The 26,314-nt window shown below is 41.8% G+C and overlaps 1 long non-coding RNA gene across 1 annotated transcript; it reads left to right on the forward strand.

The window, feature by feature from the left end:
- The first annotated feature begins 460 nt into the window (after positions 1-460).
- LOC134807389 (uncharacterized) lies at positions 461-18,947 on the forward strand. Its single transcript, XR_010147696.1, has 3 exons — positions 461-545; positions 16,961-17,154; positions 18,830-18,947. It is a non-coding gene; the product is annotated as an uncharacterized LOC134807389 (long non-coding RNA).
- The last annotated feature ends 7,367 nt before the right edge of the window (positions 18,948-26,314 follow it).

The following is a 26,314-nucleotide window of genomic DNA, read 5'->3' on the forward strand; positions in this document are numbered from 1 at the left end:
TCATGCAGTGTGATAGCATAAGTCACTTAATCTTCACAATGCTCCTTTGATTCTCTGTTTTTTCCTTATTTTTGAAATAAGTGTGATAAGACTCAAAGTTTACCCTTATTTCTCAAGGTCGTACTGCTGGGATAAAGGGCAACTGGAATTCAAGCTCAGTCTGTTTTTCTCCTCTACATCTTGGAGAAGTAGGCAGGCAACTGATTTTAGATTTAAGCTCAAGATATATTTTTAAAAGAAAGTTCCCTAGATGCAAGTATTTGAACGTGTAGATAATTTAAACATCCATATACACTTCGTATTTTAACAACACACTTTTGAACTGCACAAGTTCACTTACATGTGGACTTTTTTCAATGTAAGTTATATTCAGTGTGCTTGCCTCTCCTGCCCTTCCTTCCATGTCCTCCACTTCCTGTGCTTCGGCCACTCTTAAGACAGCAAGACCAACCCCAACTCTTCCTCTTCCTCCTCAGCCTACTCAGCATGAAATTATGAGTACAAAAACCTTTATGATGACCTACCTCCACTTGGATCAATGAAGAGTAAGTACATTTTTTCTTCCTTATGACTTTCTTAATAACATTTTTCCTTAGCTTACTTTAATTGTAAGAATACAGTATATAATACATATAACATACAAAATATGTGTTAATCGGCTATTTATGTGATCAGTAAGGCTTCCATTCAGCAGCAGGCTATTAGTAGTTGAGTTTTGAGGGAGTCAAAATTACATGTTGGATTTTCGACGGAGCATTAGTGTTAGTGAGCCACACTAATTCCCATATTGTTCAAGGGTCAACTGTGCTCAAACATACACACATGCACAAATCCACAAATCAAGTGTAAGTTATTTATTTGGTTTGGTGATATTATTTCATCTTGTCTTACAATCTTTAGAGTTGTGAGGGACCACAGGATTCTTCAAGTCCAGGGTCATGAACCTCTGGTACACTGTCTACCTATGCTTAAGTATTTTCAAGAAAGGGGAACTCCTTACCACAAAGGCAGTCTGGTCCATTGTTGGACAGCTCAGATGTTTATATAATTATTTCTCCTACGATGCTGTGAGGATTATCTCAGAGTCGTCCAACTATTTTTGCCCTCTAAAGTTACGTAGAATACATCAAATCTTTCTTTTACAGGATAGCTCTTTGCATGTGTATACAAGAATTCACATACACACACACAGCCTAAAGTCTCCTCTTCTCCAGCTAAGCACTTCTAGTTATTGCAATTATGACTCATTTGACATAGTTTTCATCTTGTTTATTGTCCTCTTGACCAACATTGGTCATAAAACTGAGTGTAGAACTCAGTATATGGTCAGACCAGCACAACCTAAAGAGAGATGTTCCCCTCCTCTTACGGACACCAGGCTTTTGTTGAGACAGCCTAGTTTCCATCAATACTCTGAAAGCCAAGAAATATTCACAGGCAACTAAGACCTAAAGTTCTTCAATTTAAGTTCAGGACTTTAAAAGTATCCCTGTTTAAATTTAATCTTTTTAGCTTGGCCCTCCTACTGTGTTGCCAAGATCTTTCTAGATTCTTCTAGACTGTGATTCTTTCCCACCAGCTATCCTCCCTGGCTTTGTATCATCTACAGTTTGTAACCATATTTTGATTTTTGTTCATAATATATTGTTAAATGTAAATAAGTTAAAAACTGTATTATGGTGTGAACTTGTTTATTTAAAATGACAATTATTTGAACAAAAATGATTCTAAATAGACATATACCAAAATAGTAACAGTCCTTATCTCTGAGATATTGAATAACTTACGATTTATAATTTAGATATTAAAATTTTTAAAAATTTTGGGAGTATGTAGTTTTCTGATTTAATAAATGGCTTTGGTGATTTTACGTATTAATATACCCAAATCAAAATCTATCATTTGAAAAGAAATTTTTCTACCTGAAAAGTCTGGTTTATTCCATATATTTTGTTTTATATCTGTAGTATCTTTGTTTTTTTCCTAATTGCCATGAATTTCTGGACTCCTGCATTTGATTCAAAGCTCCTTGAAGACAGGGAACTGTGCTTTCATTATCCCTCATGGCAGCTGGCACTGTGCTGAATTGATTGCTTCGCTTTTAAATTAACTTGTCCTTCATGCAGCACTGAATTCATGGCCTTTGTCTGACTTGATCTCTTGTTTATATCAATACCTTAAAATGATGGGTACATGATGTTTCATCTGTGATCTGCACTTAAACAAATTAAGCGAATTCATTTAGTGGTGAGTAATTATTCACTGTGTTAACAAATCTATTTACCCAATTGAAAGAAGTGAAATGAAGACTCTTAACATCATTCCCACTCTGAGACATGGGTTATGGATCAGAGTGGAAGAGGAGGAAGATTTAGAAGCTGGAGTTAAAAACTGGTTGGAGCCTGCTAGTCTCATCTGAGAGCTCTCTGCCTAGCCCAAGTCCAGGTGTGGGCTTTCTCTCCTGGGGCCAGTCCTAGAGAGGAGGATGGGGTGGAGGGAGGGACAGAGTAGGTGGAAGCGATCTAAGGATGTTAACTGGAGCTAGATTCTCCAGCTTTCTAGTGCCATGCGCCTTTCACCAGCCTTCCTATGCCTTAGTCTACTATAAAGGACAGAGACCTGGGTCCCATCTATGCAGGTCCAAGTGACAGGGCAACTGCTTTCCCTATGCAGCTGAGGCTGAGTCTGGAAGAAAAAGGTCATTTTGATAGTTACTATCCCTCCCTTTGGCGGTCCCACCTGAGTTCTAGGTGAGACTGCCAGGGCTCTAATTAAACCAGAACCAGAGCTCTTATCTTGTCCTTAAGTTCTGCCTGTGTTACCAAGTGGTAGCAAAAGATAATGTCCTCTGCTATGGCCCATTGTGGATGTACAGCATGATTTAGATTTAGATTTAAGTGAAGCGAACTTAAGAAATTAGTGACTCCTGATAACAAATCTCTACATATATGACATCATGAAGAAACCATTTCTTTGAAAATTTTAAAAAGAATGTGACCTAAACATTAATCTGCAGGGAACTAGCAGATGAATGATAATCTATTCACGCATCCATCCAACACAGGAAAAGCTATGGAGTCACAGCTTGAAAGAAGGTGTGATGGTCAGAAGTGTCTGTTCTACATAGTATTCCAAGGACATTTGCTACACGAATGGGGGATATCCAATTCCAAGGCTATCAGGTCAATAGTGGCAAGATTAATTGCTTTATCCTTTAGGACAAGCTTGTCCAACCCACAGCCCATGGACCACATGCAGCCCAGGATGGCTTTGAATGCAGCCCAACACAAAGTCATAAACTTTCTTAAAACATTATGTGTTTCTTTTGTGATTTTTTTTCTCATCAGCTATTGTTAGTGTATTTTATGTATGGCCCAAGACAATTCTTCTTCCAGTGTGGCCCAGGGAAGACAAAAGATTGGACACTCCTGCTCTAGGGCATAGGTCAACACCAAAGACCCTTGTGACCATACCCCAGCACCCAGCTCCACTCACCTGAGGATGTGACATGGGACAGAATGAGAAGGAGGGAGGCAATACCCATGAAAAATCCTACAGCTCAAGATTCTTATTCTGATAGTGTTTAACTCCCAATGTGAACTTGAAAAGTCAGTTATACTAGGTCTCAGCATATCCATCTGTGTAGAATGGGATTGCCTTTACATCAGAATGTTAAAAGGCCTAGAGAGAAGGCTCTGGGAAGAGGGATCTGTTTGGGAAAGAGCTGAGTTCTGCTTGTGTTGTAGCTTTTCTGCAGTTATTACTCACCATGGTATCCCTAGAACTTAGCAGAGTGAATGGCACTTAGTAGGCACTCAGTATGCATCAAATTTTTTAAAAAACGAACGGATTGAGGCTTCTGCACTCATTCAATCTCTCAAAGGCCATGTAAGAGTTTTTCAAAGCTGGGAGAATAACTATATTTCTTTTGTGCCTCCCAACTTTCTTTCCCAGCACTTAGTTTACAAACATCTTGGCTTGGGCCAAAGTCTGTAACACATCCTTTGCCTGTCCCACTTCTCTGCAGTTGGCTGTGAAGTGGGAGTTGTGTGTGGTTGGCTTAAGACCCTGAGTCATACCCAGGGTCCATGGTGAGCAGTGGCATGGACAGTCACCCAGGCACTGGCCTTATATACTCGGGAAGCTCATGCCTTTTTCCACAGAGCTCAGAAGTGAATGATTAGATGAATGAGTCAATGAAAGAATCAATATTATTCTTACTGAGAAAATACACGCTTGCTTATGACAACTTTGGTAAAGGATTCTAAGACTTTTCTGTTACTAAAACATTCTCTGCCATGCCCTCCTACTGCCTGTGATCACAATAGAAGAAAGGAACCATTGAATGACAAAATCCTATGAGATGTTGATTTTAGATGGCAAAAGATTGGAGAAAGTTATTCTAGGTGGGAAAAACAACAACAACAAAGGCGTAAAGGTAAGGAAAGGACATGTTTGTGTGAAGGATAGGAGACCAGTTTGACTGAAGCCCTTAGTGTGGTTGGAAACCATAAGAAGAAAGGTTGTATAGGGAATGACGTTGATTGATGGAGGATCTTCAACATTAGAAATTCAGGATATGCCATTTACTTTTGTATCTTCAGTGCTTTGCCCAGAACATGACAGAATAGGAGCTTCATAAATGTTTACTGAATGAGTGAATGAATAACTGAGTGGATGGATGAATAAATGGATAAATGAGTAAATTTAATGGGAGAGAACATGTTTAAGCTGAAACCAGTGAGCCTGGAAGAATGGGAAGGAGAGAAATGGGAAGTTTAGGCACAGTAAGTTGAGACAATGGTAGAATCTTTGCATAGAAATTTCCCATAGGAAGCTATTTGGAATTAAGAAGAGAGCAGAGAGTTCCTAGGTTTGGAAATGTGTGAATCATTATTGCAATGGTAGTTGAAACCATGAGCCTGGATAAACTCTTGAGGGCAGTTAATGTAAAAGCTGAAGAGCAGAAAGAAAGGACTGAGCAGGGGTTTACACTTTCAGCAGTGGTGGAAAAATAAGTTAGAGGAGAAACCACAGAGTTTGGGAAACCAGGAAAACAGTGTCAAAGAAAGAATTCTAGATAGAGAAATTTTTTTTTTTAAAGAAGTTTGAAGGGTGACTGTGAAACAAGGTGGCAAAGCTCAGAGGCTGAGTTTGTGGAAAAGGATGTTTCCTAGATAATGGCGGACAGTAAAGGCAGGTAGAGGCAGGGTTGGCATCTGCTGGCAAACCAGCAGAATACAGGACATTGGCATCTGGGGCCGAGGAGATTGCTCTGAGTATGGGAAAGCATCTGCAAAGCTGAAGTTTGAAGCCCCATGCCTGGAATAGAAGTGTTCTTGGAGAAGCTGAACAGATGCAAAGAAATGAAGAAATGCAGAAGTAACTCATTCTGGGGGCAAAGATTATAAAGGAGGTTTAGGCCAGGCCTAAGAATCTCACATCTTAGCAATTCTTTCAAGCTGTATCACTCTCAGCTCTCATGCAGTATAAGCAGCCAAGTCAATTAACAGAGAGCTCAAGACACCATCTAGAAAGGAAATCACTAAAAACAATAAAAATTTAAAAATAGGAAGTCAGGATCTCTATTTGCTAGATCAATGGCTATAAAAATCTGAGGGAGACTGAAACCTCTTGGCTCCCGTTATCTTTTTCCTGGGATGGTGCTCCCTTTGGAGCAAGAGTAGCAGAGGCGGAGCCAAGGAGACGATGCCCTGGCCCTCTGCCAGCCTTGGATAGAGGTATGTTTTAAAAAGGGAGGAAAGAGACAGCTGACAGCCTCTGAGGCCTGCAGGAAGAAAAGAAGGAACCATGTGTAGGAATCAGTCCAGGACTGAAAAAGCTGCCTGAAGGCGTAGCCATCTGCCCTTGCATATGAGACCCGGGGAAAAGTCGATGCCGGGTTACACCAGTAGCTAACCACAAGGCTTCAGAGTCCTACAGACCCAGAGCCAAACTGTGCCTTTTCCACTCACGCGCTGTGCCCTCTTGGACAAATTGCTTAATCCTGAGTTTCTCACCTATAAAATAACAATAATAAAAACAAGAGCAACAACAATAATAGAATCTACCTTTCAGACTTCTTGTGAGGATTAAATAAAATAATTTGCCGGGTTCAGGACTCGGCACTCAAAAAATGGTAGTTTTTAGAAAAGTAGGTTCTTAAAAGGAACATTAACTCTTTGGATCCTGTAGTCCTATTGGATAACAGTGGCTCCAGCACCCATTTACCTAAGTCCTGGCCTTCCAGGCTGCTAAACAGACCCTGGGCACTAGAATATTCTCTGTGCCAGGTCACAAGAAGGGTATGTCAGTAGTTTTCCAGGATGGTAGGCAATCTATGGGGTGCCATTTAAAGCCAAGAAACTCAAATGAGACCCAAAGGAGAGAAATCCGCTAATGAGTCCATCAAGATAAAGAGGTAAGAGTGTCAGCTTCTGACCATCTGTTTTGTTCTGGCAGCACATGCTGTCCAGACCCTACTCCCTGCGCCTCATCCAAAACTTGCCAATGCCATTGATTTGTATTAATCTGATTGAGCATTCATTACCCCAAGTACCAACCTGTCACTGTTTGCTTAGCTTGCATGAAATCAGAGCTACACAAAAATCAATGTGTGAAATCTTTGTATCAACATATAAGAAATAAAAAGGTTTATGCTGGCAGATGCAGGTTTTTAGACAGATTAAAACTGACAAATTGGCACGATCCACAATGAAGGCAATGATGAGGTGCAGTGAAATGTCAAAGGTTTTGAAAATGGCATGCTGAGGAAGACATGCATTATTGTCAGGGGGAAAAAAGGAAAAAGAGAGGGTTGTTTATAATAAAAAGCATTTGGATTTGCACAAAGGCGGATGACTTTTTTGAAGAAATAACTTGCAGTCAGTAAGGCTGGCGCAGTGTGATTGTTCTCCAAGAAACCAACAAGAAAAGACAAGGGGTTAATGCTTGAGCAAGGTCACAGTGTGCAGTAACAGTGCCAGGACAGAATGGAGGAGGCTGGACGCTTACTTCCGCCAATCACTGAACCCTCTGACACTCAGAGGGAGAGACTCTCACCTCTTGCCCTCCACATGACTTCTCCTTCTCAGGGAACACTTCCCTTTCAAACAATCACAAACCCCTGACAGAATTCTAAAGCGGACTGATCAGAGCAGACATCTGTATGTTTTGCACAATTAACTGTGTGTTCTGCACTTTATAAGACACTCATGCATTGGAGCAAAATATCTTAGCTTATATTGCAAAAAACATCTTTATTAAGGGTGATGGCCAACTTAATAAAAAAGAAAAATTCACTTCTATTTATGACACATTCGGTATTATACATACTTATATACACAGCACCATAGCACTCTATAGCTGTGACCAAAAAAATTTCTTTTAATTTTCAGTCCCCATGTCTCACAGCATACTTTTGGACCATCTGCTTTCAACACCACTGGGTTGTATATGCTTCAGGAATGCAAACTCTCTTTTTAAAAAACAGTAGCTAGGAAAGGTAAACATGCTGCTGCGGAAGGAAAAAAGAATCCTCTCCAAACAACTCAAAAAAAAAATGTTAATATACATGTGCACCAAAACCAAAGGAAATCATTTTTTGGCAAATATGGAGAATGACGTAGTGGAAAGAGACTAAGCATTGGAATCAGACTTGAATATGAATCTTGTCCCTACCACTCATTGGTTCGGTTTGAGGTTTTTATCAATTTTCTAGACCTTCTCCTGGACACTGTAAAATAGAAGCAAGACTGTGCGGGAGTTTTATGAAGATTACATGAGAAGGGGAATGTGAAAGTTCCTAACATCATGCCTAAAACACAGTAGACTTTCTTTCTTTTTTCTTTTTTTTCTTTGAGACGGAGTCTCGCTCTGTTGCCCGGGCTGGAGTGCAGTGGTGCAATCTCGGCTCACTGCAACCTCCGCCTCCTGGGTTAAAGCGATTCTCCTGCCTCAGCCTCCCAAGTAGCGGGAATTACAGGCACACACCACCATGCTCAGCTACTTTTTTGCATTTTTAGTAGAGACGGGGTTTCACCATATTGGCCAGGCTGGTCTCAAACTCCTGACCTCAGGTGATCCATCTGCCTCAGCCTCCCAAAGTGCTGGGATTACAGGTGTGAGCCACCATGCCTGGCCACATAGTAGACTTTCAATGCAGGTTTGGTCTCCATCAGATCATTTGTCAGTCATTAAGGGGGACCATCTGCATCACCATCTCCCCCGATTAGAGTGGATACTATAGAAACGCAGTGATTAGTACTTTGTTATGTGGTTGCAAATAGATGCACAAATATTTTCCAACTCTAAAATTTTTACTCCTCAGAGCAATAGAGACACAATCAAGTAAATAAAATTGACTTTTGTTACTATTTGGCCAGGATTCTTCTGTATGTGTGTTGGTTGAAGCACACAGTGAATCTTCTCCCATTGGGCCTTTTTGTTCAGGTTATCTCTTGCTGCATTAAAAACCACCCTAAAACCTAGGCACGTAAAACAACGATCATTTATTTTGTTCACAAATTTGCAATTTGGGCAGGGCTCTATCTGGAAGGCTTATCCCTGTTCCATGTTGCATCACGTGGAGAAGCTCCCTAAGTGTTGGAGGATTCACTTCAGGATGACTCACTCACATCTGGTAAGCTAGAGCGCCATGTTGGCAGGCAGCTTAGCAGGGGCCAGTGGCTATGCACTCCCATTTCTTTTCATGTTGGTCTCCCTAGGTGGCCTGGTCTTTCTCACAGCATAATGGCTTACAAGGGCAAGCATCCTGAGACAGAGAGAACCAGGTGGAAGCTGTATCCCAGTTTACGACAATCATATAGCATCACTTCTGTCATACTCTGTTAGCTGAGGTATTCACAAAGGCCTGCCCAGGTCAGTGAGAGGGGACATAGGCTCCACCTCTTGAAGGGGACTGACAAGCGTCTGGAAGAGCACGTGTGATGAGAAATATCACTGTGGCCGTTTTAGGAAAATACAATCTTCTGTACCTTTTTTTTCTGGTCTTTTGATTGCCATCTAGTTCAAACCTTTATTACAAACTTGCCAGGGTTAGGACCTATTCTTCCTTTTTATTTGCTTTTCCATTCAGTCTTCTCTTATTCCCTTCCACACTGAATTCCACTCTGAGCAGGAAGGACAATTCTGATTATTTCTCTGCTCCCATCCCCATTCTAAAACCTTCTTTGACTGCCCATTGCCTATGGAATGACCTTCAAATCGCTTGACGTGATACTCAGTGATTCCATGTCTTCATTATCTGAAACCAACTCTGCAACCCTAGCTCATTCTAGTCTAACACACAGATCCTAATGTCTCAGAGGAATTAGACTATAGTTCATTTCCCTGAGGCAACCTTGTGCAGTAAAAAAACTGTGGACTTGTAGACTTTGGAGTGAGTCAGACCTGGTTTCCAATCCAAGTACTGCTACTAAACCTTTGTAAAGTGAGTTTAATAATACTTATCTTGGGGATTGCTGTGAGGATTAAATAAAACAATGTATGTAAAGTGACTAGCATAGAGTAGATTTTAAATAAATATGATTTTCTTTCTCCCTTTCCATTTTCCCTTTGCTTATCTAATTTCAGCACCTGTTTTTGAGGAGTGTCCTTCCAAAGCAGGTTATGAACTGGGTCTCCCAGACCAGTGTTTCCCTCTGCATTGCCAGCAATCCAGGCAGGAGGAACATTCAGGGCAGCGTAGCCTGTGGAACTACCTGGCTCCATTCCACTAGTCACAGAAACCCACATTGTGAGTTGGCAGCACCAAGGCACAGGATGGACATCCCACAGTCCTTCAGCCTGGGCGCCTTAAATGGCTTGTCATACACCAACAGAAACTGATTCCTGATTTACATGCCTTTGGAAATAGTTGTGGCATTGTGGTTCATGTTCCACAAATCCATACTGGATTGGGCAGATGTCCAAAGCAGTGTTGCCACAATCCCTAAGAGCCTCCAGTAATTTCCTTCTTGAGTTCCTCACTCTTTGGAGCCTGTTTACAAGTCTCCAATCAGTTAGGGCATTTTTTGGCTACTTCTAACGTTTTGCCTAATCAATTCACTTATTAATTCTGTTAAATGTATACCTTTCAAATTAGATTTGCATTTAGTAGGTGATTTACTTAATCAATCAATGGGAAAGTTCCAAGAATTGCAATATCCCTATTTCCAATAATTTGTAGAATCTTAAAGAGGTCATCCCTCTCATCTGTATCAGAAGCAGCACATCTATGGCAAGCAAGCCAGCTCATTAGACTTAACCTTTTAAGGAGTTATCCACACTAAGAATAGCTCAACATTACAGCACACTCCCTTTTTAATGGAGTTATACTGAAGCTGTTCCTCATTCTAGGATAGAATTTGCTTTAACGTTGGCATCTCCCCATGTATCCTGTAAGCCAGCCGTCCACAGCCTCGCCTATGATGTACTGCTTTTACACTGTTCCAGAAAGTGACTTAAAAATCTGAAAATCTGCAGACAGGCAGTGATGGGAACCCCCATGCAGAGATTAAACTAGCCTCCCTATGCGAGACTGAGGGCAAAGAAATAATCCGCTTCTTGTCCTCTCCCCTAAGCCCCAGTCTTGCTTTCAAATTCCTATTGCACTTTCACTTCCTCCATGAAACCTTTCCCAATTTAACTCCATTCAGTTTCATTGCTCTATTCACTCCTTAACATGAATAGTTATTATTTAAAAATTTATTTAGCTCTTCTATCTGTCAGATCCTGTGCTAAGCACTTTATATTAATTATCTCATTTACTTCTCAAAATAACCCTGTGAAAAAGATATTATTTTCATTTCATACATGAGGAAACTGAAGCTCAGAGGTTAGTGAATCTGTCTGGTGTCACACAGCCTGTGTTAGAGCCAGGACTGTAAGTCAGGTCGTTCTGTCTCTAGAACCTCCCTTAACTATCCTAAAATGCTACCTATCCCACGAGGCTTTCTTGCTGTTCTCCTAACCAACCCCAACTGATTCCACAGTTCTTGTGACTGAAGAGTTTAACACTCATTTCCTTGTGTATCTGCCTCTCTAGTTTGTTAGACTAAGAATCACAAAGGCAAGACATCCATGGTCCAGAACTTTACTCTGGTGTAGTGGAAAGAGTGCTGAACTTAAGTATCATAATTTGAAGGCCAACTCTTGGCTTCTGTTCTTCTTATCTGCGTGAACTTTGGTTGAGCCAATCTTGCTGGACCCATTTCCTTATCTTTAAAATGATGGCTATAAGGCCTATCGTGGAAATTCTGTGGGCACAAATGTTAGGTAAAGCACTGTAAAAATGTAGAACATTCTTTTATATCATCTCTCAAAGCCCCTTAGAGAGAATTTTGTTTTCAGAGGGTGATAAGTCACTTGTGGTAATTTTAGAAGCCTGGGAAAATAGTGCTCCAAGTAGATACCTGGTGCAGCAGCAAAGTGACTGTTCAAAGGAGCCTGAAGATCTGACCTGGGTTCCTGCTGGGTGACGGACGAGGAGCCAAGCAACAGATTCCCAGAGCCATTTCCTTTGCTCAACAATGGGAAAGTGGAATGATGTGACTGGCAAGGTGCCAGGCAGCTGTTCTTCCAATCCTTGGAGGATAGCAATGGTCTCACATTGCAGGGAGAGGGATTGAAGTTAAACCTGAGGAAGTTATTTCCTGAGTATAGGCACTGTGAGGCTCTGGAATGCAAGGTTAAAGAAGGCCGGAATGCCCTTCTTTGAGAATGCTGAAAAAAGAACAAAAACCCAATCTCTTTGAATGTTGCATTGCCTGGAGGTGGAAGAATGGATTCATTCCTTTTGGACTAAGGCATCAATATTGAGAAATAAGATCTGCTTCTTGTGTCATCTCACTTGGCATAATAGGAAACTTCTTTTCAATCCTTGTAAGAAGTGACACATGTATCCCCTAACTCTAGTAATTATCTCCACACCTCTTCCCTTCCCCAAACATCTGGTCCAGCTCTCTGTTGACATCAGTTCATTCAAGTGGGCTGACTTCTTGTCCATAAGTTCTTCAGGAAGTACATGCCCCTAGGAGCAAGAACCCAATGCCTAAGAAAGCTTCAAGAGTCCAAATAGACCATGGAATGCACCATGCAAGTGCGGCAGAAGATACCTTCCCAAGACTGTTTTTATAGGCAACATCTACCTGTGGGTTTTACTTTGCAATTGCAACCTTAAGTGCTCCACCCATCAATCATCGACCACAAATACATAGCATTGGCTTTGTGAGCAAGAATGCACAAACCCTTTCCCTTTATTGTCTCCTTCCTGCCAACAGAGAAAACACTTAATTAAAAGTCATTGGGAAATCCTCCAAACAAAAGAGAAATGAAGCTTTTGAAAGGTGCAACATGTGTGAGGCCTGGACCCATAAAATCATTAACCTTCAGAAACCTAGGAGTTGCCAACACAATGCTGAGGAGTGTGGTGTTTCCATGCACAATGTCAATGAGCACGTCAAGGAAATATTCAGCCACATAAACTAGCTTGCAAGACTGTCCCACTTCTTTTCAGTGTTCCTAACCTTCTCAGTGTCCCTGAGACACAGTTGCTCCAGGTGGATACTTCTTACAATTTGAGATAAAATTCTCACTTTCCAAGGCTTGAATTTTTCACCACAAAAACAGAATAATTTAATTGTTGTTTTAGTACGTGGACCAGCACCATTTGCATGGTCCTCAAAAACAGCATTAAAGTAAAGATTCTTAGCTTGAGATCTATGGATCAGTTTCAGGAGTTTTTGAACCTATTAAAATTACATTGAAAATATGTTTATGTGCTCGTTTCTGGAGAAGATGGTCTAAAGCTTTCTTTATATTCTCTTGATGGGCAGGTGGTGATGGTTGGGTAATTTTAGAATGTAAACAACCACTGCATTCAAGGCAAATGCCCTTCAGTTACTCCTCTACCAACAAAGAGTCCCTGGCACATGGCACATAGATCTCCCACCATTGATTTGCTGAAGGAGGTCCTTCTTCTTTATGGTAATATCTAAGCAGAGGCAGTAGCATGACACATCAGGCAAGCCACGGGGATTTGTCATCAGAAGCAGCAGACATAGAGAGATGCTAGTCTAGATGATCTCTGGATCTGTTCACTCTGAGGTCCTAGGTAGGTCCAGTAGACTGTGACCCAGAAATGAGAGCTTTGGATCACATGATGGGCATTTTATTTTTGCTTTCTTTTTAAGGGAATATGTAATTCTCATGCCTTTCTGGTCTTCAGGAGACTGAATCTGACAAGCAGAGTAAGAATGGAGTGTTTTGGCTACAGACCCCTTTAACCTGGGGGTGTTTGGGTCAGGGGATGTCGGAAGTGGATGGTTAGACAGGGTGCCCAAGGCCAAGCAAATGGCCTTTGAAAGTTCAGGTGATGCTCATGGGACACCTGTGGGCAGGAAATTGCCTGTGATCTAATTCTGTTTGGAAAGGCCATACATGACTTTTCTTTTTTAGCATCATCAGGAATCACTTTTAATATTTTAAGTTTAATTTTTATTGAGACGGAATCTCCCTCTGTCGCCCAGGCTGGAGTACAGAGGCGTGATCTGGTCTCACTGCATCCTCCAACACCCAGGTTCAAGCGATTCTCGTGCCTCAACCTCCCGAGTAGCTCGGACTACAGGCCATGCCACCATGCCAGGCTGATTTTTTTTTTTTTTTTTGTATTTTTAATAGAGATGGAGTTTCGCCATGTTGGCCAGGCTGGTCTTGAACTCCTGACCTCAGGTGATTGGCCCACCTTGGCCTCCCAAAGAGCTGGGATTACAGGCTTGAGCCACCATGCCAGGGCCAGGAATCACTTTTAAAGAGTTGATGGTTCTGTTGTCTTTTCATTATATGGTGCTAAGAATTAATTTGGTTGTAGTCTCCACTAGCAACTTCTTGCCCTTGGGTTCAGTAGGAACAAGATCTTCCAAAACAAAATCGACACTAACAAGGTATCATAACGTGGTTACTCAATCTGGATCCAAACCTCCCTCACCTTCTGGGTTCCTAGGTCTGAGCATGAAGGGGGCAGGGTACCCAAGTAATGACTGAATCATCAGCACAGCCCAGCAACCACAGGCAGAGATCAGTGGAAAGTTACAACAAACCCCTGTTGCTCAGTAGAAGAAACAAAAAAAGCCTAGCATCAGAGAGACATAAGGTGGAGTAACTTAATTATTAATTAGCTAATTTGTTCAAAAAATGTTAATGTCCTTACCCTGTAGATAGCTCTGCAGCACGGCATGAGCCACTGTGGGAGAATCTGTCCTCAAGGAACTTGTAAGCCCCTTACATAAGCCATAAGACTTTGAAAGCTGAAGTGCAAAGAACCCAATTAGCTAACTGCGTACAGACAGTAACTGCTGTGGGAATTTAGAGAAGGGAAAGATCTATGGGGACAAGAAATGCATTATGGAAGTGGTGAGAATCTGAGTGAATTTAGAACAAGAGTAAAATTGGGTGGAGATAGGTGGTAGGAGAATTCCAAGTTTGGAGGGAAAAGATGGAGTACAGTTGTAGAATAAGAAAGTTAATCAGGTGTTACTGATCTATCATGAGTTAACATGAAGCTATTATGAAAGACCTAAATGTCGTGTAAAAGGGTTTAGATTTCATCTTTTAGACAGCAGCTTTTAAAACTTTTTATTACAGGCTCATGCCTGTAATCCCAGTACTTTGGGAGGTTAAGGCGGGAGGATCCTTTGAGTCAGGAGTTTGAGACCAGACTGGGCAATGTGGTGAGACATCATCTCTACAAAAAATACAAAAAAATAGCCGGGCATGGTGATGCATGCTTGTGGTTCCAGCTACTTGGGAGGCTGAGGTGGGAGGATCACTTGAGCTCAGGAGGTGGAGGTTGCAGTGAGCTGAGATTGTGCCACTGCACTCAAGCCTGGGCAACAGAGTATGGCCCTGTCTCAAAAAAAAAAAGTAAAAAGAAAAATAAAATGTTTAATGTAAGTAACACTTTAAAATATTTTTTCTTCCTTGTTTCCCCTCTTCCTCCCTTTCCTTCCTTCTTTTTACATTTCTAGATTTTTTATATTGTACACAATTAGGATTCTGTACATTTCCTTCACAGTTGAGCCATGTGGTGTACTGGGATTACATTTTCCTTTTACAATATGTTGTTTTCCCTGGAATTAATAATTATACTACTTAAAATTCACTTTTGATGTAGTCAACACTAATTTACCCCCAGACTTTGCTTAGTGGCTAAATCTCCTCTTAGTACTTTTGTTCATTCAAACACCTCAGGGACGTTCTGTTTCATGTTTTCCTGGAGGACTTCTGGAGCCCTCTAGGTCTCTGCTCCAATCTTAGCTGGATTCTCATGGACCTATTACATAGTGTCTTTCTAACATTTTCCCTGAATCTTCTGGAAATTCCTTTCACCCCACCCCTGGGTTGGATTTCCTGTTTCTTGGATCTTGCATTTCTTGTTTATGTGTTCATTTTGGTGGGGCACACCCTCCAGTATTTTAAGAATGAGTGCAGAGAAACTGCATTTTTGAGACCTTACTTGTCTGAAAAAATATCTTTGCTGTATTTTGACCTTTTATTGATAGCAAGTGTAGAATTTTTTATTGTAAATTATTTTTCCTTGGAAATTTGAAGATATGTTTCTGATGTCTTTTAACTTCCAGTGGTGCTGTGAAAAGTCCTATGCTATTTAGACCCACCATCCTTTATAGCTTCCTCATTCTGTTTCTGTGGAAGCTTGTAGGATGTTCTCTTACAATTTTGTTGGACATTTACAGCCATTCCTGTCTGGAGACTTGGGTCTTTTTGTTCTGGAAGTTTTTCTTGCATGAATTCTTTGATAATTCTTGCCTTCATCTTTTCCATTCTCTCTTTCTAGAACTCCTCTGATTCACGTGCTAGATGATCATGAATCCTTTAATTTTCTTAGGTTTTCTAGTTTCCATCTTTATCTTTTGTCCCACCTTGCAATATACTTCACCTTTGTTTTCCAATTTGTATATTGAATATTTTATCTCTGCTATCTTCTTTAATCTTTCTGAAGGTCATACTTACAGTTTTCTTTCTCCTCCTCCTCCTCTTCCTTTTCCCACCCCTCCTTTTACTACTCCTAGGATTGCTCTTCTTTCCTCTGAGTTTTTTGGTCCCACTGATTTGTTTTGGTCCCTGACTTTTCAGATATGGCTTCCTTTCAGTATATGGTGACCTTTATCTCTTCCTATTTAGGAGATCAGCACTGAAAAATCATATTGGCAACTCCTTGTACATAGGAGAGGCTTGTCTAAGGGTGAGCCTCATTGTAGGTTAATACATGTGGGAAAAACAGTGGTAAAAATCTTTAAGTCTTTTTTTCATGGGCTTTTGTTCCATGGATAAGTTGGTTTTTTTCCTCTGCGAGAAGGAAATTCAGCAATTTCTTAATTGGTGTGGGGAAGGGGCACAGGCCAGATCTATCAGAGTTCATGAATAGGAAAAGGGACCCCGAGATATCACTGCTCCGTGCGTAGATTTTTATTTACTTCTCTTTGTTTTCAGTAACACATTCCCATCATCAGCGTGCCTGCTGATCCATGTCTAGAGTCCTCCTGGTTCATCTTGTCCAAGAGAATAAAACTCCTGTCTTCTGCCAGTGTGGGGAAGGGGCAGCTACTGCTTCTCATACACCCTTTTAGCTCATTTTCATTTTACAACCTAACCTTCTCTCCTGATTTTAGAGGCATTTGGTGTTTCCAATTCCTAAGCCCCGATGAAGTTCTTTGATAAAAAACCACTTCAACGAAGTCAATAGCTGCTCCCCATTGGCTTTCCAGCTTCTACATTTTTGAGGTTGTATCTCTATTTCTAGTCTTTTAAAGATCTGTTTCCTATCTATCCTTCTGCTGGTGTGTGTGTGTGTGTGTGTGTGTGTGTGTGTGTGAGAGAGAGAGAGAGAGAGAAACTTCAAGAGGGAACAGAAGTAAACATAATGTTTTATTCCATCACTTAGAACCAGAACTCGGGACAACTTCTATCAAGAAAAGAAGCTGCTCATCTGAAAGACAGCAGCACATCCATGTGCCAGGCATGCTCTTCTTTCAGTCCATAGTTAAGTTGAGGTGTACATATATGAACCTGTGTACTTGTGTTATACTCACCAGAACTCCACAGCATCACAAGCTGGGACAACATCCTCACACTGTGGTAAGGAATTATGAACCGCTGAAGGTTTTTGAAAAGGAGACATGAGAAAAGCAGGGGCTTTAGAAAATGGATCTTCAGGAAGTGGGGTAAATGATAAATTGGATATAAGAAAGTCTAAAGAGAAAGAGGCAAGCATAGAAGCATTTTCAATAGCTGGGCATAAGATAAGAAGGTCTATACAGGGGGATAAGGGTCATTCATTCATTCAACCACTTATATTTGTAGAGACCATTAAGTGCCAGGCATTTTGCCAAACACTGGATTTATAGCTGTGGCACATTGTATTTTCCAAAGAAAGATGGCTGCATGAGTGTTTCCCATCCCACATGCTCTCCTTACAACAGGTTGCTGACCTTCCCCTGTGGGGTTGAGAGATGGGTTACCCTGCCTCCCCATTGACTCTGGGTGGGCCTGGGACTGTGTCGAAGTGGCACTGAGTGATTGGACTCAGTGGTAGAAGGCAATACAGTTTCTGCCTGGTTCACTCTCTTGGGACACTTGCCTTTGGAGCCCTGGGGGGCCACATAGCATGTGTGGCCACTCTGAAACTACTGTGAGGGACAAACTATAAGGAGAGACTACACAGAGGTGAAGAGGTGGCCCAAAATGCCCCAGCTGTTTGAGTTTTCCCATCACAGATATGTGAGTGATGAAGTGTCGGCAATGATTCCAGCTGAGCCCTGGTCTGATGGTCGTTACTGGGAGACCCTGAGTGAGAACTGGCTGAACTGGCTGAGCCCATTAAACTCCAGAACCATGAGACATAACAATCGTAATAAATGTTGTTTTAAGACACTCGGTTTTGGGGTGGCTTGTTTTGCAGCCATAGAGAAGTGTAAATAAATAATTAAAGCATGATGTGATAAGTCTCATAATAGCTGTGCTGACATTGTGCAATTGAATCGTAGAGAAGAAAGTGCCTGATTCTGCCGGCGTAGTGTGGGAGGGAAGGTGGTTAGGTCAGGGAAGTGTTTAGAGGAGAGGTGAAGTATGAGCTGCAACTTTAAGCATGAGTAGGTGCATGTCAACTACATACTGCAAATGGAGAGAAAGAGACGGATAAAGGCAGGAGAAAAAAGAAAGAATTGGCAGCGTTTTGAAACTGCTTCACTATGGGGCACGGAACAAAGAAAGAGACAAGCTATAAATGGCTACGAGGTGTTTACTCTCTTCCTCTTATTCATGTAGAGATATTCTAGTACCAGTGGCCACTGCCTATGTAGCCTCTTTTGCCTCATTTAAATTAACTTTACCTGAATTTAACCAAAATCTACAGTGTTCAGTAAAAGATTCTTTATTAGTAGAAACTAGGCAGACCCGGGAATCTAGAGGTACAATAGTGATACCGTCTAATAACTAGCATGTGACCTTCTCTATGTGAGATTAAAGGATCGGCTGCTGATATCACACAGCTCAGCATGGCTGTGTCTGAGATGCATGCTCTGAGCACCCCCTTTGCACCTGCCAGCGTGCTTGGGCCATGCTTCTCCCCTGGCGCACACACATTGAGATGAAGGGGACTCCCTCCACAGTGGCTTGCCTTACTCAGCTGTCTGCACTAGCCCATCACTGAGTGAAGTATTGGGGGTAGGGAAGCAGGGTGTGTGTAGAGGAGATGAGAGGAGAAATCAGCTTTTTCCTGGAAAAGGACTTCTTGGTATTCTTTTCTGATCAGGAGCAAGAAGACAACTTAATTAAGAGACAGCATTTAATGACAAGGAAAGAAAATGTTCCTTATCTCGTAAATTCCTTCGCTAATGGAATCTTCCAGCCCACCCTGGGTAAGTAGGTTGACTGTGCCAAAAGGATTCACTGCCAGGAATGCTCCATCATTCAAGTGCAGGGCAGGAGCCTCATGATATGGGTACAGACTGGCCATCCTATCATTTCGGAATTTTGGATGTTCCTCGACTATAGAAACATACCTGCAGGCATGCTCCCAGGATTTTCTCAGAAACTGTAGCCATTTTGCATGATCACATTTCCCTATCATACAGTCCCATGCAACCCCAGGCATGAGCCACATTTATTCCTGAAGCACAGGGTACATTTTAATGTGCTTGCCCTCTTATTTCCATCTGGATTTCTCTTTCCTCCCTTCCTCCCCTAGGAAACTCATCCTCATCCTCAGATGCAGACTTCAATGGCACCTTCTCTGTAAAAGCTTCCCTAGGTAGAATTGATTGTTTCTACTAGATGCTGCCTTAGTTAGTTGGTAGTAAAGTATAGACAATATGAAACATGAATATAGATTTAAGGGTCAGACAGACATGGATTCAAATCCTGATTAGCAAGATTGCTAATTCTGTGATTTGGGGCAAGATAGTTGTATTAGGTTCCTAGAGTTGCTGTAATAAAGTACGAGGAGGTAGGGTGGCTTAAAACAATAGAAATTTATTATTTCACAGATCTAGAATCTCAAGGGCTGAAGTAAAGGCATTGGCACATCCATGTTCGCTCTGAAAGATATAAGGGGAGGACTTTTCCTTGTTTCCTCTACCTTCTGGTGTTTGCCCACAATTCTTGGCTTTCTTTGGCTTGGAGAGGCACCACACCAATCTCTGCCCTGCCTCCACCTTGGCTTAGTTGTCCTCTTCTTTTGTGTCTCTACATTATCTTCCCTTTGTGCATGTCTGTCTCTTGTGTCCAGATTGGTCCCCTCTATCAGGACGCCAGTCACACTGCATTAGGGCCCACCCTAATGACCTCATCTGAACTTGATGACATCTGCAAAGATTCTATTTCCAAATAAGGTCACTTCACAGGTACCAGGGGCTAGAGCTTGAACACATCTTTTGAGGAGACACAATTCAACCCATAATAGAAGTTAATCTTTCTAAGCTTTAGTTTCCTTATCTGAAAAGTGGAGGGTTATAATAGTAGCAAAGTCAAAGAGATATTGTGGGGATTCAATTAAATAGCACATCTGAAGTATTAGACTGGATGCTTGGCAAATAGCCCTCAATAAAAGGTGGCTTTATTAAAGAAAACATCCACTGGGTGGAGAGGCAATTCAACTTTGTATTCTCAACTCCCATCCTCCAAAACCTATCATCATCTTGAGATTTCCCGCTAAACCCACTGAAACACTATATGTACAGAAACTCCTCTAAGATCTGGGTAGTGGGGACAGTAATCATTAGAAAAAGTTTACCAAAAGGAAAGTGACTTTTAAAGAAGAGAAAACTGAGGCATGGTCTGCCTGTTTCACATCTCAAACTGTGACTGATCCAAGTTTGATTTTATGAATTAAGTTGGCAGCTCTCCTTATCCTAAAACCAGGTACCTTTATATTCCTTTGCATATATGCCCAGTAATGGGATTGCTGAGTCAAATGGTATTTCTGCTTCTAGATCTTTGAGGAATTGCCACACTGTCTTCCACCATGGTTGAACACAGGAACAGAAAACCAAACACCACATGTTCTCACTTGTAAGTGGAAGCTGAACAATGAGAACACATGGACACATGTGGAGCAACACATGCTGGGCCAGTTGAGAGGGTCGGGGGAGGGAGAGCATCAGGAAGAGTAGCTAATGGATGCTGGGTTTAATACATAGGTGATGGGTTGATCTGTGCAGCAAACAGCCATGGCACATGTTTACCTATGTAACAAAACCTGCACATCCTGCACGTGTACCCCAGAACTTAAAATAAACGTTGATGAAAAAAAGAAATTAAAAAAAATAAAACCAGGTATCATTCGAAGGAGAAGCCACTAGCTTGACTTTATTTTCTTATTCATTGGAGAGACTTTGGAGACTTCTCAGAAAACATCTTGACTTCTGTCCTGGAGATTTGCAGGATTTCAGCACCAGAGGCCCTAAACAACGGTCAGGCAGTTCCAAGATTTCCCTTGTATGCGTTGTCCATGGGCCCAAACTCAATGACACTGTCCAGCTCTCAGGAAGTAGTGCAGAGGATGAAAAGTAACCACATGACCTGCCTGGCCTTCACGACCCTAGGGAAACCGCCCAGAGCCCTGACAGCTCCTTCATGTCAGTGTTCCAATGAAAGCCATCAGCCAAAATGCATTTCATCTGGGAGCCCTTCTGGTCCAGGCTCTGTTGCCTTTTCTATGTGATCATTCCTCGGCCTTCAAAATCAGTAATGGTCAAAGCAATAAAGACTAATTTTATGCTCTAGAACTTGACAGTGAAAAATATTTTAGGTGATGGTCTATGACTGGTTGATTTAGGAAACCAACAAACCTGACAGCTGAACATAACCCGACGGCACAGGAATGATGGGATGATCATATGTTCTGTTTTGCACCATGTAAGGCAGTTGAAGTGCAATTCAGCAGATCAAATGTAACTCTTCTTGGCTTTTGCTCTTTTTCTTTTAGGAAATAAATATTTCAAACTATTTCCAGTATATCCTGTCATATAGGTCAAGTTTTCAAAATACTTGCATTAGTAAGGGCTCCCTAGAGAGCAGGATGTATATAGAGAAACAGATTTATTATACAAAATTGACTCACATGATTATGCAGGCTGACAAGTCCCCAGATCTGCAGTTGGTAAGCTGGAGACCCAGGAGAGACAATGTGTAGTCCAGTCTTAGTCCCAAGTCCTGAGACCCAGGATAGCTAATGGTATAAGCTGCATCCTAAAAGCCGTGGGCTCAAGACCCCATAAAAGTCAATATTTCAGTGTGAGCCTGAAGGTCAGGGAAGACTAATGCCCCAGCTCAAAGCTCATGCAGGGGCAATTGCATCTTACTCATGAGAGAGTCAGCCTTTTGCTCAATCCAGGCCTCAACTGATTGAATGAGACCCATCTGCTTTAGGGAGGGCTATCTGCTTTACTTATTCTAGGGAATCAAGTGCTAACTTCATCCAAAAACATCTGCACAGACACATCCAGAATAATGTTTGACCAAATATCCAACTGAGCACCTTGAGGCCCAGTCAGATTGACACATAAAATTGTCACAATACTGGAGTTGATTTTTACACAGCTAAGAGTATGGACTTTTGATTCTGAATGCTTGAGTTCAGATGCACACTCAGCTGTTTACTAACTACATGGCCTCAGGCAGGTCACTTTATTATATCAGGGCCTCAGTTTCTTCAGCTGTGAAATGGAGATAATAATAGTTACTCTATCACAGGTTTGGTATAAAGATTAGATTAAGAAAAATACTTAGCATAACACTTTGCCCAGGATAAATGCTCAGTAGTAACTCTTTTATTCCTCCCTCCCTTTATTCTTTCCTTCTTTATACACTTTTAAACATACAATGTAGGAAGTACAAAGATGAATGAGATGTGATTCCTGCCCTTGAGGGGTTTATGATATAACACTGAAGGACAAGGCTGTGAACAAGAACCGTGTGTATAGATTCAGGCTGGGCACAGTGGCTCACACCTGTAATCCTAGCACTTTGGGAGGCTGAGGTGGGTGGATCACCTGAAGTCAGGAGTTTGAGACCAGCCTGACCAACACGGTGAAACCCCATCTCTACTAAATACAAAAAATTAGCTGGGTGTGGTGGCACACATCTGTAATCCCAGCTACTTGGGAGGCCGAGGCAGAAGAATCGCTTGAACCCAAGAGGCGGAGGTTGCAGTGAGCCGAGATTGTACCATTGCACTCCAGCCTGGGCAACAAGAGAGAAACTCTGTCTCAAAAACAAACAAACAAACAAATAACATGTAGATCCTGAGACAGAAGTATGAACACTCCACTGTAGGGGCATGAAGCAGAGCTATGGAGCAAAATAGTGAAATGTTCTGCACAGCTTGTCATTCTGGTACAAGGTGCAGAATGGAGATTTTCATCTGGGAATCTGTGGGTATGAAAACCAGACTGGGACAGTAACCAAAAACTTCCCCTCAACACCTCCTAGCTCCTTCCTCTTTTTACAGCCAGGCTTCCAGAAATGGTCTACATTTCATCTTCCCACCATGAAAACCTCCCCTCACTCCCAGACCTGCTGCAGTCAGGCTCCTGTCTCTACTCTTCCACTAAAACTTCTCTTTTGGAGGCCAACCTCAGCAGTCTCTCTTAAATTCTTACTCTGCTTTTTTGATTGACCTTGTGCCTTCCTCTTTTTTGAAGCTGATTTCTGTTCTTTTTGTGGCACGGCTCTTTTCTGTTTTTCCCCCTCTGTCTCTGACTTGTCTTCCCTTCCACCCACCCCTTAAGTGCTGCACTTCTCTCTGGTTCCTCTTTTGAATATCTTTTTTTTTTTTTTTGAGGCGGAGTCTTGCTCTGTTGCCCAGGCTAGAGTGCAGTGGCACAATCTCAGCTCACCACAACCTCTCCTCCCTGGTACAAGTGATTCTTCTGCCTCAGCCTCCTGAGTAGCTGGGACTACAGGCACGTGCCACCATGTCAGTCTAATTTTTGTATTTTTAGTAGATATGGAGGTTTCACTATGTTGGCCAGGGTGGCCTTGAACTCCTGACCTCGTGACCTGCCCTCCTTAGCCTCCTAAAGTGCTGGGATTACAGGCATGAGCCAACACACCTGGACGCTCTTTTGCATATCTTTTTTTTCTTGGCCTATGCTCCCAGGCTGGCCTCAACTCTGACCTGAACTATCATTTGTGTGCTATATTTTCAACTTAGTTTTCCCTCCTGGATTTTTTTTTTTTTTTTTTTTTTTTTTGAGACAGAGTTTCACTGTGTCACCCAGGCTGGAATGCAGTGGCACGATCTCGGCTCACGGCAACCTCTGCCTCCTGGAGTCAAGCAATTCTCTGCCTCAGCCTCCCAGGTAGCTGGGGGTTACAGGCACATGCCATCACACCTCGCTAATTTTTGTATTTTTAGTAGAGTCGTGGTTTTACCATATTGGCCATGCTGGTCTCAAACTCCTGACCTCAGGTGATCCACCTGCCTCAGCCTCCCAAAGTGCTGGGATTACAGGCATGAGCCACCACACCCAGCTCCTCAATTGTAGATGCATGTTTCCTGAATGTTTCACCTAGATATTCTATACTATTAAATACCTCAAATTCAACATGTGTTCTTGATTTTCATTTCCAACACCTTCCTCAGCCAACCAGGCCAGAAACCTGATAGTCTGCAGGTTTCCTATCCACATCCTCTCAATTCTATGAACAAAATGTCTCTCAAATTTGTGATCTCTGACCTTCCTTGTCTTTCTCTTGTCTCACTGCAATAGACTCCTGAATGACCTTAATACCTCCAGGCTCTGCTTGGTCCTGGCTATGGACCTCACACAGTCCTCTTAGACATGCATCTGATCAATGGCAACAAAAGCCAACATTGACAAATGGAATCTAATTAAACTCAAGAGCTTCTGCACAGCAAAAGAAACTTCCATCAGAGTGAACAGGCAACCTACAAAATGGGAGAAAATTTTCGCAACCTACTCATCTGACAAAGGGCTAATATCCAGAATCTACAATGAACTCAAACAAATTTACAAGAAGAAAACAAACAACCCCATCAAAAAGTGGGCGAAGGACATGAACAGACACTTCTCAAAAGAAGACATTTATGCAGCCAAAAGACACATGAAAAAATGCTCACCGTCACTGGCCATCAGAGAAATGCAAATCAAAACCACAATGAGATACCATCTCACACCAGTTAGAATGGTGATCATTCAAAAGTCAGGAAACAACAGGTGCTGGAGAGGATGTGGAGAAATAGGAACACTTTTACACTGTTGGTGGGACTGTAAACTAGTTCAACCCTTGTGGAAGTCAGTGTGGCGATTCCTCAGGGATCTAGAACTACAAATACCATTTGACCCAGCCATCCCATTACTGGGTATATACCCAAAGGACTATAAATCATGCTGCTATGAAGACACATGCACACGTATGTTTATTGATCAAAGCCCACTCTTGCTGAAAACCCTTCTGTTGTCCATTAGTTTAGGAAAAAGTCCATACTCCTTACTCCAACCTTCAAGGCTCTTTATGATCTGATTTGTACCTATCTTTCTAACCTATTTCTTCCAAGATCCTGAAATATAATGGCCTATTTGGGGCTGAATTGTGTCTTCCCAAAATACACACGTTGAAATCCTAACCTCCGATACTTCAGAATGTCACTGTATTTGGAGATAGGGTCTTCAAAGAGGTAATTCAGTTAAAACGAGGTCATCAGTGTGGTCCCAATCTAATATGACTGGTGTCCTTATAGGAAGAAGAGTTGTGGACATAGACACATACAGAGAGAAGAAAGACCATGGAAGTCACAGGGAGAAGACAGCCACCTACATACCAAGGAGAGAGGCCGTACAAGAAACCCACCCTGATGACACCTTGATCTTGGACTTCCAGCTTCCAGATTTACAGGAAAATAAATTTCCCTTGTTTAAGCCACACAGTCTATGGCATTTTGTTATGGCAGTTCTAGCAAACTAATATACAGCCTATATCATATACTACTCAGTTTAGACTCCTTTTATTTTGGAACATATTATACTTTTGCTACTTTTGCTTATGCAGTTTCTTTTACTTAGTGCCCCTTGCTAGTATTTATATTTAAAGATATTTTAGGCCTGGCGCTGTGGCTCACACCTGTAATTCCAACACTTTGGCAGGCTGAGGTGAATAAATCACTTGAGGCCAGGAGTTTGAGATCAGCCTGGCTAACATGGCGAAACCCCTTCTCTACTAAAAAATATAAAAGTTAGCCGGGCGTGGTGGCGGGTGCCTGTAATCCCAGCTACTTGGGAGACTGAGGCAGGAGAATTGCTTGAACCCAGTAGGTGGAGGTTGCAGTGAGCCCAGATCACATCACTGCACTCCAGCCTGGGCAACAGAGTGAGACTCCATCTCAAAAAGAAAAAAAAATTATTTTTCTTCAAAGTATTTCTCAAAAGCCTATGATCATCAGAGCTAAAAGTAATTTCTCCCTCTTCTACATTGCTTTTGTAATTTTCCCTTACTTCTAATAAAGCAACCATCACATTATATTTTTATTTCTCCTGTAAAATTGCACCAGTCCTCAAAGAAAAGATCAGAGCAGTGACAAGAGTCAAGTCAGACATGGTGGTTGCTAGGAATGGTATGATGACAGTGTTGGTGAAAATACATGAAAGGAAGTAGAATTGATGACTGTGGTGGTTTATAAAATGTAGGGAGACAAGTTAAAAGTCCATATGAAGGATGCAGTCCTGGAATGAGGATGCTGTCATCTTGGACCATAAGACATGAAGACAAGAGTGGC

The sequence above is a fragment of the Pan troglodytes genome, chromosome 9, assembly GCF_028858775.2.
Source record: "Pan troglodytes isolate AG18354 chromosome 9, NHGRI_mPanTro3-v2.0_pri, whole genome shotgun sequence".
Lineage (NCBI taxonomy): Eukaryota > Metazoa > Chordata > Mammalia > Primates > Hominidae > Pan > Pan troglodytes.